We start from the raw sequence: 12,835 nt of genomic DNA, 5'->3' as shown, positions 1-12,835 counted from the left end.
GAATATAAACTGGTATTGTTTATATATTTGCGATCCTTGATTTATGGTCTGAAAGCAGACGCCGTGCCTTCCGTGTTTCTGAATTACCAAACCTGGTAGGCAGTGCAGATTTTGCTTCCAGATAGTGTTTATTAATTCACTGATGCAGTTAGTTTCCGTTTATTTTCACAGGATATTTATATTTTAATTAATAGTTTTATGTACATTACTTGAAAAAAATTTTTTTTAAAGAAAAGTGGAATCGCTTACCCTTGTGTTTCAATACAGTATTCCGGAAATAACAAACTTGCTCTCCAGTCCACCAATGCTGGCACAAAAAGTTTAACTGGAAATTTTGTGAGGCATAAATATTTTTTCCTTCAAAATATTTGACTTTATTATTAGGGATGTAGAGGAAGGAAGTATGGAACTGATAAAAATAATTCATGCATTGGCTTTGGATAAATAGCCTGTGACTTGCATATACTAAGCTCTTGGTAAATATTTGACTTGAAAGAGAAAAAAGTTTGTGAAAGTCTATGCAGTGAATTAACTAACTGAGCCTTGCTCTATCGGAGCTAAATAAACATTTTCTGATTTTATCTAGGGATGGAAGAGGAGAGCCCTTCCTTCTCTTGCTCTTTCTGAGTCATAGAACTGGAAAATTGCTGTATAGCCCACAGGGAAGCAACTGCCTAAACCTTCTTAAGAAAATCAGCAAGGCCAACAATGTAAGAAAGTAAGAAGCAAATGCCAGAATAGGGTAATAACAGCCATTAGGGTGGGTCTGTATTAGGCCAGTAAGATGTTTCTGTGCTTCTGAAGTTATTTATTTTTGGCGATGTTGTCTCTTTACTTGTTAGCAATTACAAACTTTCAGTTTATAAGTATTTGTAAGAAATACTCATTAATGCCACCCAAATAGTAGTAACAGTTTTGATGCCTTCACCCCTCCCAGAGTTCTGTTTGGATTAGGATACTCATTGTTTTCCTAATATAGACCTGAGCAGAGTCAGGTCTCACTTTCTTATTGGCTAGGTGGCTTTTGGCATGGCAGATAGGAAAGCAAGAGGATATTTCTCATTTCCTGGGTTTGATTTGTGATGTGGCTGTGCCTTGAATCCCTCCAGTGACTGCTATTCCTTAACCTTCGCTCCTCCACGTGTACTTCTCTTGAAATACCACACACTGTCAAAGTCAACAATTTCTCCAAATATAGAAAGGCCAGTATTAGTCAAAGGATCATAGGTTTTATAGATATGGTTCATTTGTTCATAAATACATTAATTGATGGTGGTCAAAATCTTCAACCAGTGCATTTTTTAAAGTTGTTAAACAGTTGGGATGCTTTCTGCCCCAAATAAGAAAATCCAACTCAGCCTAGCCAAGAATATCTCTTTCTGTGGTTCTCTGTCCAGAGCAAGGAAGCCCCAGCATAGCCCTCATGAGTCTCATTGGCTCAATCAGTCCCTCTGGCCAGGGATACCATGTGCTAACTGGCTTAGGCTTGTGTTCCTATAAGTAGGCATTAGCAGGATAGATGGTATTACCCTTAGAGGAATATGGCCCACTCCTGGACGTGTGTGTGTCGGGGGGGACATCTTCTTCTGAAGTACTTGAATAGTATGGGGGGCAGAGTAGATACCTACACAGAAATGGGTTTTTTTTAGAAGAGAGGAAGGGGGACATAGCTGCCCAGTGAGCAAGCAAAAATAGCCACTGTAGTGGTGACGATGGTAACTTACAGTAGCCAAGAATTTGACAAGAATTCTTATAAATTATATGATTAGCCACATATTTCAATGGAGACAATTTGGATTAGCTAGAGGTTTTAAAATTAGTCATACACATTGCTAAATTTAACATAGAAAAGGAGTCTAATAGAGGATGTTATACAGATATGCAGAAAGATTCCCGATATGGTATTCCATCTTATAGGAAACTTATTGGGGGGGGGTGCAGAGAGGACTTTAAATTCATATGAATTATTTTGTTTCTTGTTACAGGTTTAAAAAAGATCCTTTGGTAATTTAATGGTAACATTTTGAGGGGAAACTTTAAATAGACAACTAGGGTTAGTTTGGGATTATGCTTGAATTATCTTATTATTTCCAAGATACTTTTTTCTTCCCCCCCCCACCCCCCCGGTTGTCAAGGTGTTAGTCTCCACTCCCTTGTGGGGTCTACTCCTCTTTCCTCCCAGAACAATTATAAAAGCATGGATGAACAGAGTCATGTTACTACTGCAGTAAATTTAAATGACAGTTTTTGTTAGTTTTCCAAAAGAAGATGCCTCTTTAGTAGGGTGGGTAGTCTTTGGCAAATGAGTTGTTTATACATACAATCTATTTATTAATTTGGTGAGTATTTCTATATAAAACTGCAATTTAAGATAAATAGGTGACTCTTTGAATGAATCAAAGAAGTTACTTAAAAGCTTCTTTAAGTAAAAAATCGATATGTGAATTAGAGCTATATATATCAGCATGGGTGAATTTCAAGTATATAAGGTTAGGCCACAAAAACAAGAAGTTGAAGAATATATATAGTCATGTTATTCATATAAAATTTAAAAACATGCAAAAACACTCATGCATTACTGGTAGGAGTACAAATTTGTACCACCTCTACAGAGTATGACAGTATTTATTAAAGTTAACCCAGCAATTCAACTTCTAGGAATTTATCCTATAGGTGTACGAAATAATGAGTTATTCATTATCATATTGTTTATAAATACAAAAGATTGAAAGTAACCTTTCTAGTAGGACAGTAGTTAAATTATGGTTTATCCATAGTGGTATACCTTGCAGATATTAGGAAAAAAGGGAAAAAAAGCAAGCGACTTCATATAATACAGGGAACAGTTTCCAATGTGGTTTTTTTGGGGGTTTTTTTTTGCGGTACGCGGGCCTCTCACTGTTGTGGCCTCTCCCGTTGCGGAGCACAGGCTCCGGACGCGCAGGCTCAGCGGCCATGGCTCACGGGCCCAGCTGCTCCACGGCATGTGGGATCTTCCCAGACCGGGGCACGAACCCGTGTCCCCTGCATCGGCAGGCGGACTCTCAACCACTGCGCCACCAGGGAAGCCCTCCAATGTGTATTTTTAAGAGGAAAAAATAAGGGGATAGTAGAACAAAGTATATAGTATTCCTACCATTTGTGTATAAAGAGCAGGGACAAATTAAAGTAAGTGTAACTGCTTGCATATGTATAGAGTGTCTCTTTAAAGATACACACAAAACTGTTACATTAGTTGTTCAGGGGAGGGGAACTAGGTAGCAGAGGGACATGTCACTGTATATCTTTTTATAGTTTTGAATTGTGTAGTGCAGGTATTATGTATTCAAAAGAATATATAAAATTAAATTTGTAAAATAACCATATGAAAAACATTGTTACTGGATCATTTATGGATTCATACCTGTGGGAAAGACAAACACCACATTCAAGATAGTGGTAACCTCTAGGGAGAGAGAAAGGAGAAAGGAATCTGGGAGGAGTCAGACTGGGCTTCAGTTGCATCTGTAATGTTTTACTGCTTAAGCTGCTGTTGGGTGGAACATGGGTATTTGGCTTGCCTTTTGGGATGCCTGAAATGTTTGGTTAAGGAAAGGTACCTTTCTCACATTTCCACCTATAGCTTTTAAAACTCATCTCTCTCTAGGATTAAGTTATTTCCCTGATACTTTTAGCAGTGAGATTTTTTTTTTTCAATTTTAGAGTGAGAATGAAATAGTTGGGTGATTAGAATATCTTTATAAATATTTCCATCTTTGTGGCGTCTCTTTATCAGTATTTAAAATTCTCTCTTTCAAAGTATGATCTTGTTTTACTTCAGGATTACATAGCTGATTAGAAGAGCATGTGTTACACTGTTCTACAGTTAGACAAAGTTCCCTTTAGAAAGCAATAACAGGTTGTTAGCTAATATTTAGTTGACTCATCTGTTGCTTTTGTTGTGCGGGAGACATTGTGAATTCTGGTAACCTTTGCTGTGAATGACTCAAGTCTTTCATGGCAGAAATACCTGTCTTCCATTTCACTGAAAAGCAACATCTTAGCATTACTGTAAAACAGTGACCGTCTGGAGAGTAACGCTTTGAGCTTTGGAAAAGGGGAGAAATATCTTAGTAATGCATATTCCTGACAAAGTCCATTTACCGCACTGATTGACTGATTGAGCAGCAGTTAATTTGGCTGCAACTGAGTTAAGTCACTGGAGAATCGTTAGCCTAGTTTTGAGAAAAAGTTCAGGTTTTGATATTGTGCCAAGGCTTTTTTTCCCTTCGCACTGCACTTTGATGGTGGGGTAGAGTGGAGAGGTCCAAGACTTGGAATATTTCTAATTAGAAGACCGGTTCCAACTTGATCAGTTAATAGCTTTACTTCAACAAATTAATCTCCCAGAGCCTCATGTTACCTGTATCATAGGTTTATTGTGAGGGTCGAATGTGATAATGTGTTTCCTAAGCTATAATAAGGTGACTATATTTTCAGAAGTATTACGCTACTGAAATTCTAATGCTGAAGTACGTTGGCAGTTGGGTTCAAGGCAGATATCTGTGTTCTTACAAGTAAGGAAAACATGACATATTATATTATGGCCTTAAATTAGTAAGATTTTGCTGGGAGGAGAAAGGGAGAAAAAGAATAGGAGATACTGCCTACTCTGAAAGAGAAAATAGAGAATCAATGTTGGGACATATTTTAAAACTTTTTTTTTTTTGCGGTACGCGGGCCTCTCACTGTTGTGGCCTCTCCCGTTGCGGAGCACAGGCTCCGGACGCGCAGGCTCAGCGGCCATGGCTCACGGGCCCAGCCGCTCTGCAGCATGTGGGATTTTCCCGGATCGGGGCATGAACTCATGACCCCTGCATCGGCAGACGAACTCTCAACCACTGCGCCACCAGGGAAGCCCAACATATTTTAAAACTTTTGAGGGAAAAACCTGTATCCAATTAAGACTGGGAAATACCAGGTTAAACGTTTGATAGGTTTCTTTACGGCAGGGCTCTTTAGAGCCATTACTATATTAATATGTGTAATGAGTTTCCAAAAGGGAGAGCAGACATCCTTTCCCAGACTCCTTGATTATGAAATCTTTTTCTGTGGAGAGTCTCCAGTCCTAGTGTTTTGTAGAGCATACTTTAGAAAGTCTATTCTAATAATTTTAGTTTTATGATTTTTTCTAGCCCATAGAAACTTAGAATCCTGAAATTAGAACATTAGAGAGGAGGCTGTGAGTTGACTCCTGATAGGCTGTGAAGGATGAGACACAAGCAGAAAACCCTAGGAGCTGGAACATAATAGTCTGGGAGCAAGAAGTAACTCCCATGGATGTCACTGTGTGAGGGCATAGGGAGTAACTGATGCTCATACAAGGTAAACATTTGCTTGGTTCCCCGTCATCACTGTGTTCCATTTAAGAATTCTTGGATGGGACTTCCCTGGTGGCATAGTGGTTAAGAATCCGCCTGCCGAGCAACTAAGCCCACGCTCCACAACTACTGAGCCTGTGCTCTAGAGCCCGCGAGCCACAACTACTGAGCCTATATGCTGCAACTACTGAAGCCCATGCGCCTAGATCCCGTGCTCCACGACACGTGCACCGCAATGAGAAGCTCGCTCACTGCAATGAAGAGTAGCTCCTGCTCGCCACAACTAGAGAAAGCCCATGTGCAGCAACGAAGACCCAACACAGCCAAAAATAAATAAATAAAATAAATAAATTTATAAAAAAAAAAAAAGAATCCGCCTGCCAATGCAGGAGACATGGGTTCAATCCCTGGTCCAGGAAGATCCCACATGCCGTGGAGCAACTAAGCCCGTGCGCCACAACTACTGAGCCTGTGCTCTAGAGTCAGTGCTCTGAAGCCCACATGCCTAGAGCCCGTACTCTGCAACAAGAGAAGCCACCACAATGAGAAGCCCACGCACTGCAACGAAGAGTAGCCCCCGCTCGCCGCAACTAGAGAAAGCCTGCGTGCAGCAATGAAGACCCAACGCAGCCAAAAATAAATAAATTTATTAAAAAAAAGAATTCTTGGACATGTGTAGTTCAGTTTAGAAAACCTGTTTTCAAAAAAGATTACTTTTGTTAACTTGTTGATTTTAATGGTGAATATTATAAACCTATCAGTTTCCTAGGGCTGCAGTAACAAAGTGCCACAAACTGGGTGGCTTAAAACAACAGAAATTGTTTTGGAGTTCTGGAGGCCATAAGTCCGAAATCAAGGGTTTAGTAGGGTTACACTCCCTCTGAAGGCTTTAGGGGAGAATCTATTTCTTGCCTCTTCCAGCTTCTGGTGGCTCCTGGTGTTCCTTGGCTTGTGGTAGCAAAGCTCCATTCTCTGCTTCTCTTCACATGGCCCCATTTGTGTGTGTGTGCCTGTGTTCTCTCCTTTTCTTATAAGGACACCAGTCATTAGACATAGAGCCCACCCTACATCTAGGATGATTTCATCCTGAGATCCTTAACTAAGTACACCCCCAAAGACCCTACTTCCAAATAAGATCCCATTCTGTGGATATAGTAGACGTGAGTTTGTGGGGAGGGGGACACTTTTCAACCCACTGCACTTGCCATTACAGTTTATGTGCTTTTATTTGTTTATTTATTTGGCCGTGGTGCACAGCTTGCGGGATCTTAGTTCCCTGACCAGGGCTTGAACCCAGGGCCTGAACCCAGGGCCTGGCAGTGAAAGCCCTGAGTCCTAACCACTGGACCGCCAGGGAAATCCCTATGTACTTTTAGTTTTATGTTCTTAATTTCTCCCTTATGATGCAGTCATCCCTCAGTATCTGTGAGGGATTGGTTCCAGGAGTCCCTGAGGATACCAAAATCTGTGGATGCTCAAGTCCCTTATATTAAGTGACATAGTACAGTCGGCTCTCCATACCCTCAGGTTCTGCATATGGGGATAGGGAGGCTGAATGTTTATTTACTGAAAAAAATCCTAGTATAAATGGACTGTTGCAGTTCAAACCCGTGTTGTTCAAGGATCAATTGTACTTTTTGAGTAGCTTTTTAAAATCTTTTAAAAAATTTTTTGTGGTAAGCGGGCCTCTCACTGTTGTGGCCTCTCCTGTTGCGGAGCACAGGCTCTGGACGCGCAGGCTCAGCGGCCATGGCTCACGGGCCCAGCTGCTCTGCGGCATGTGGGATCTTCCCGGACCGGGGCACGAACCCGTGTCCCCTTCATCGGCAGGCGGACTCTCAACCACTGCGCCACCAGGGAAGCCCTTGAGTAACTTTTAAACTGGTTTAATAGAATGAATAAAATGTCGTCTTTGGTATCTTGTATTAAAACATTGAAATCAATAGGAAGCAGGTTTTTATTAGACTGGATTTATTTTTCATATACAAGAAAAAGGTCATAGTAGCAGTGTCTGGCACATAGTAGGTGCAGGTGCTCAATAACTATTTCTTAAATATATGAATGAATTTTTAGAATAAGTCTTACTAGTATGGGGAATTCAGTCTATTATTCTTTTCAAAACTACAAGACTGTAAATTAAGGGTTCTGCTTATATGTTCAACTTCTATTTATGTTTTATTAAAAGGATATTTAGTATTATTATACTATGTAATATTCTTTTGAGGATTATCTTTTTAAAAATATCACATTTCACTTACCCTTTTTGGAAAAAGCACAAGTTTTTGAGACAGATCTGGCTTTGTATTTTTGCTTTGTCAGTCACTAGCGGTGTAACTTTGGGCAAGTTATTTCATCTTCCTGTGCCTCAGTTACTTGTAAAGCATTGCTAATAATACTAGTCTTCCAGGGTTGGTAAGAGTTGGAGTCAGTATGTTTGGGTACAAAGTGGGTATGTCATGAATATTAACTAGTGAGTTGTACACCTTAATTATGTATTATAAATCAACTAGATTTATATGTTAAAAAGTAGTAGTCATTTAAAAAAATCTGATTTCAACTTAAGTCAAATGAACCTGTTTTCACCTCTGTGCTCTTCTATGACAGAATAAGTGTTTCTATAGTTTTTGGGTAGTAGGTGAAATCCCTGTCAAGGACTTGGCACTATGTATATATATGTCTAGCAATATTATGTTGAAAATTAACCAAAGTTAGGAAATGGGTTGAACTTTGGAAGCTAGAAATCTCTGGTATTGACGGGATAGAGGAGGATGGAGTTTATGGGGATGGAAACTAGATGCATAGAAATTACAGCTATTATTTATTTAGTACTTATTATGTACCTGGATCTAAGTGGATAAAAGGGACAAATCAAAGAGCTGAGATAAGATTGGCTATATAGGATTAAATCAGAAAATTTAGGACTGATTAGCTAGGAATGGGGGACAGGTTTGGAAGCAATGGAAAATATATAACCCTAAATAGCAATAGCCATCCTTTCTTTATTGAGCACTTAACTGTGCCGGTCACTATGGAAAGTGCTTTACAAAGCCTACTTCATGTCACCCTTATGCAGTACGTGGTATTCTGATTTTGAATAGAAGGTTGAAGTAATTTAACTTGTTCAAGTCAAACATTTAGTAAATACCTTCATGCAGGACCAAAGCCCAGATCTTTGTGACTGCAAAGCCCATGCTCTGTACACAGATTGCGTTCTCATGTGGAAGTGGAATTGGGTGCTTAGCCCTACTCCTGAAAAAGATGAATCTGTTAATACCTATCATTGTTTTTTCCTTCTCTTTGAAATTTTTCTTAATTGAATAGAATATTAAAAAGTAAGTAAAATTTGAAAAAAAGACCAGTGTAGAATAACTTTTAATTATGGCACATTATCATTTTTATGTAAATATTTTTGTATAGCTGGAAAATGTAGAATACATATACAATTCTTGTTTGTTCTTTTCATGTTTATGAGAGCATCTCATGTAGTTTTTCTATGAGAGTCTGTTACGTTGGAATGACAATATGTTAAACTGTTCTCTGAAATTGGTCATTTAGGTTAATTGCAGTATTTGTTCTTACATAAGACACTGTAATAAACATATTTATGCACATGTTTTCATTTACTTAATTCTAAGTTAAATTACAAGTCCAGGAACAACAAATTAAAACAAAAATGAAATAGCACCTTTAATGCTATTCTAGGACATTAATTGCCTTTTTATTGCCCTAAAATGTACTGTTGGTTTACACAGCCATGAAAAAGGAATTATTATACTAATATTCCATTAAAAGAACCAAACTGTTGGGACTTCCCTGGTGGTGCAGTGGTTAAGACTCCACACTCCCAACGCAGGGGGCCTGGGTTCTATCCCTGGTCAGGGAACTAGATCCCACATGCATGCAGCAACTGGGAGTTCGCATGCCACAACTAAGGAGCCTGCCTGCCACAACTAAGACCCAGTGCAACCAAATAAATAGGTAAATATTAAAACAAAAACAAAAAAACCCAAACTGATCATGTACTCTGCCTATTGACTTAGTTTGGAATGTCTGTGTATGTGTGAGAATTTGAATGATCTCTTTACAGTTGTTGTCATGACACCTTCCCCCTCCCTGACATTGTCTTAATTTTTGTTTGAATATTTATGCAATCACACTTTTGTGATTTCTTCCACTGTTTCAAAAGTGAAGAAGTTATGCCTCTATACTTCTAATTAATTTATAATTTGATGAAATGCTCAAGTTTTAGAAAAAAGTTTAGCTATACCTTGATTGGTGATTGATTTCATTCTGTTCATTCTGCCTTCTTTATTTTTTGGGGGGGCCATCTATTATTTATAGGTGGAATGATATTCTACTCCTTATTACTCATGAGTTGCATTTTACTTGATTCCCTATGCCTTGTCTATCACCTTCCCTCCTACTCTTGCTAATTTCTTCCTAACTTTTTGGCATGTGCTCCATAAAATTTTCTGTCACATATCTGCTGCAACTTACTGCTTTCTAAATGATTTTAGTTGTTCTGTTGTAAAGTTTGTCTTGCACTCTCTTATTTCATAACTTCTTTATTTTCTTATCATCATGAAATAGTTAATAATTTTCCTAGAACATTCACATATTTCTCAAATGAGCATTATTAATGTCCATTCTTTTTGTTTGCTTGTTTAATTCTTTTGGACTCGTTTTGGTGTTTCTTACCTTACAGTTACTTTGGTCCTCTTCAGAGGCCAGGAACGTCCCAGGGACCCAGGCTGCTTTCCATTGGTACTTTCCCTGGCAGCGTTAACTGGCGTATAGTAGATGCTCCATACATAAGGCCAAATGAATGAATTTGAGAGAATGCTTTGCATTTCCTATTCCAGGTCCTTATTTCATGACAGAATGTACATCAAGAGTTTCAGATAAGCCCTAATTGTTTCTTAAAGTTAATTGGGGTTGAAAATAAGCAGAGTATGGTATAAGAGGAGACTGGTCAATGAATTGGAGTTTCATCAACCAGTTGATGAATTGGGTGATGAATTGGAGTTTAGACCCAAATGGATTCTGCCAATATTAACTGGTATTGTTGCTATTTCCCAGTTCTGTTTCAGTTGTGCAGTTAAAGGGAAAAGGTTCCTACGAAGCCATGCTTGGAGTTTTGGGAGGTAGTTGGGACAGATGAGATTAGTACTTACTCAGTATCAATAAATTAGGTCTCAGAAAGAAGATACTTCCTGAATTAGGGTTTAACAGTCAAGTTGACTCCTCTTAATCACATCTGATTGGTACTGGAGACTGTAGAAAACCTTATCAGAAATTAGAATGTGCTTGATTTCTACAGTTCATTTCAGCTGTGACTATAGGTTTTTCTTCCTCACTGGTTTCATATACATTTTAATGATGTTTTGATGGAAATATATCCAGTGCATTATGTTACCGTGCCATCTTTCAGAAAGCTTCTATAATTTCTTAGCTATGAATGGTTCTTTTTTTTTTTTATTTGAGGTATAGTTGATTTACAGTATTATATTCATTTCAGGTATACAACATAGTGATTCAAAATTTTTATAGATTTATACTCCATTTAAAGTTATTATAAAATGTTAGCTATATTCCCTGTGCTGTACAATATATCCTTGTAGATTATTTATTTCATATTGATACACAGTTTGTACCTCTTCCTCCCCTACCTCTGTCTTGCCCCTCCCCACTTCCTTCTCCCCACTGGTAACCACTAGTTTGTTCTCTATATCTGTGAGTCTGTTTCGGTTTTGTTATATTCACCAGTTTTTTTTATTTTTTAGATTCCATGTATAAGTGATGATATACAGTATTTGTCTTTCTGTCTGACTTATTTCATAGCATAATACCCTCCAGGTGCATCCATGTTGTTGTAAATGGCAAAATATCATTCCTTTTTATGGCTGAGTAATAGTCCATTGTTATATATGGATATATATATATATATATATATATATATACCACATCTTATTTATTCATTCATCTGTTGATGGACACTTAGGTTGCTTCCATGTCTTGGCTATTGTAAATAGTGCTGCTATGAACATTGGGGTGCATGTATCTTTTTGAATTAGTGTTTTCGTTTTCTTCAGATATATACCCCAGGAGTGGGATTGCTGGATCATATGGTAGTTCTACTTTTAGTTTTCTGAGGAACCTCCATACTATTTTCCATAGTGGCTGCACCAATTTGCATTCCCACCAGCAGTGTACAAGGGTTCCCTTTTCTCCACATCCTTGCCAACATTTGTTATTTGTAGACTTTTTTTTTTTTTTTGCGGTACGCGGGCGTCTCACTGTTGTGGCCTCTCCCGTTGCGGAGCACAGGCTCCGGACGTGCAAGCTCAGCGGCCATGGCTCACGGGCCCAGCCGCTCCGCGGCACGTGGGATCTTCCTGGACTGGGGCACGAACCCGTGTCCCCTGCATCGGCAGGCGGACTCTCAACCACTGCACCACCAGGGAAGCCCATATTTGTAGACTTTTTGATGATAGCCATTCTGACAGGTGTGATGTGATATCTCATTGTGGTTTTGATTTGTATTTCTCTGATGATTAGCAATGTTGAGCATCTTTTCATGTGTCTATTGGCCAGCCATGGATGGTTTTGAGATTAGGTGAACTATATAAATGGTACTTACAAGAAAAGTTAGAGATTCCCTTTACATTGTAGTAGTTTAAAAATGGCACTTTTTGGAGATTAATCCTTTGTCAGTTGCTTCGTCTGCAAATATTTTCTCCCATTCTGAGGGTTGTCTTTTCGTCTTGTTTCTGGTTTCCTTTGCTGTGCAAAAGCTTTCAAGTTTCATTAGGTCCCATTTGTTTATTTTTGTTTTTATTTCCCTTTCTCTAGGAGGTGGGTCAAAAAGGATCTTGCTGTGATTTATGTCATAGAGTGTTCTGCTTGTGTTTTCCTCTAAGAGTTTTATAGTGTCTGGCCTTATATTTAGGATTTTTCTTTTCTTTCTTTCTTTTTTTTTTTTTTAATATTTAGATCTTTAATCCATTTTGAGTTTATTTTTGTGTATGGTGTCAGGGAGTGTTCTAATTTCATTCTTTTACATGTAGCTGTCCAGTTTTCCCAGCACCACTTATTGAAGAGGCTGTCTTTTCTCCATTGTATATTCTTTCCTCCTTTATCAAAGATAAGGTGACCATATGTGCGTGGGTTTATATCTGGGCTTTCTATCCTGTTCCATTGATCTATATTTCTGTTTTTGTGCCAGTACCATACTGTCTTGATTACTGTAGCTTTGTAGTATAGTCTGAAGTCAGGGAGCATGATTCCTCCAGCTCCGTTTTTCTTTCTCAAGATTGCTTGGGCTATTTGGGGTCTTTTGTGTTTCACAGATTGCCAACAAACACACGAAAGGATGCTCAACGTCACTAATCATTAGAGAAATGCAAATCAAAGCTGCAATGAGGTATCACCTCACACCAGTCAGAATGGCCATCATGAGAAAATCTACAAACAGT

General features: G+C 38.6%; 1 protein-coding gene across 5 annotated transcripts in view; it reads left to right on the top strand.

Moving 5' to 3' along the window:
• The window catches only part of PRKAA1 (protein kinase AMP-activated catalytic subunit alpha 1), a 46,397-nt gene that overhangs the window by 763 nt on the left and 32,799 nt on the right, over positions 1-12,835 (top strand). For 2 of the 5 annotated variants that reach the window (XM_089908808.1, XM_022598586.3), the window contains exon 2: positions 587-710. The exons of 2 other annotated variants lie outside the window; for them this stretch is intronic. The gene's annotated coding sequence lies outside the window, so the exon portion shown is untranslated. Of the gene's footprint in view, positions 1-586; positions 719-12,835 lie in introns of all 5 variants that reach the window. One more of the 5 variants, XM_022598594.3, reaches the window with a different exon arrangement.

Source organism: Delphinapterus leucas, chromosome 3 (assembly GCF_059928025.1).
Source record: "Delphinapterus leucas isolate spDelLeu-1000000601 "Yukka" chromosome 3, BTC_Dleu_Yukka2, whole genome shotgun sequence".
In the NCBI taxonomy this organism is placed as follows: domain Eukaryota; kingdom Metazoa; phylum Chordata; class Mammalia; order Artiodactyla; family Monodontidae; genus Delphinapterus; species Delphinapterus leucas.
This window is presented reverse-complemented; position numbering and strand designations above follow the sequence as displayed.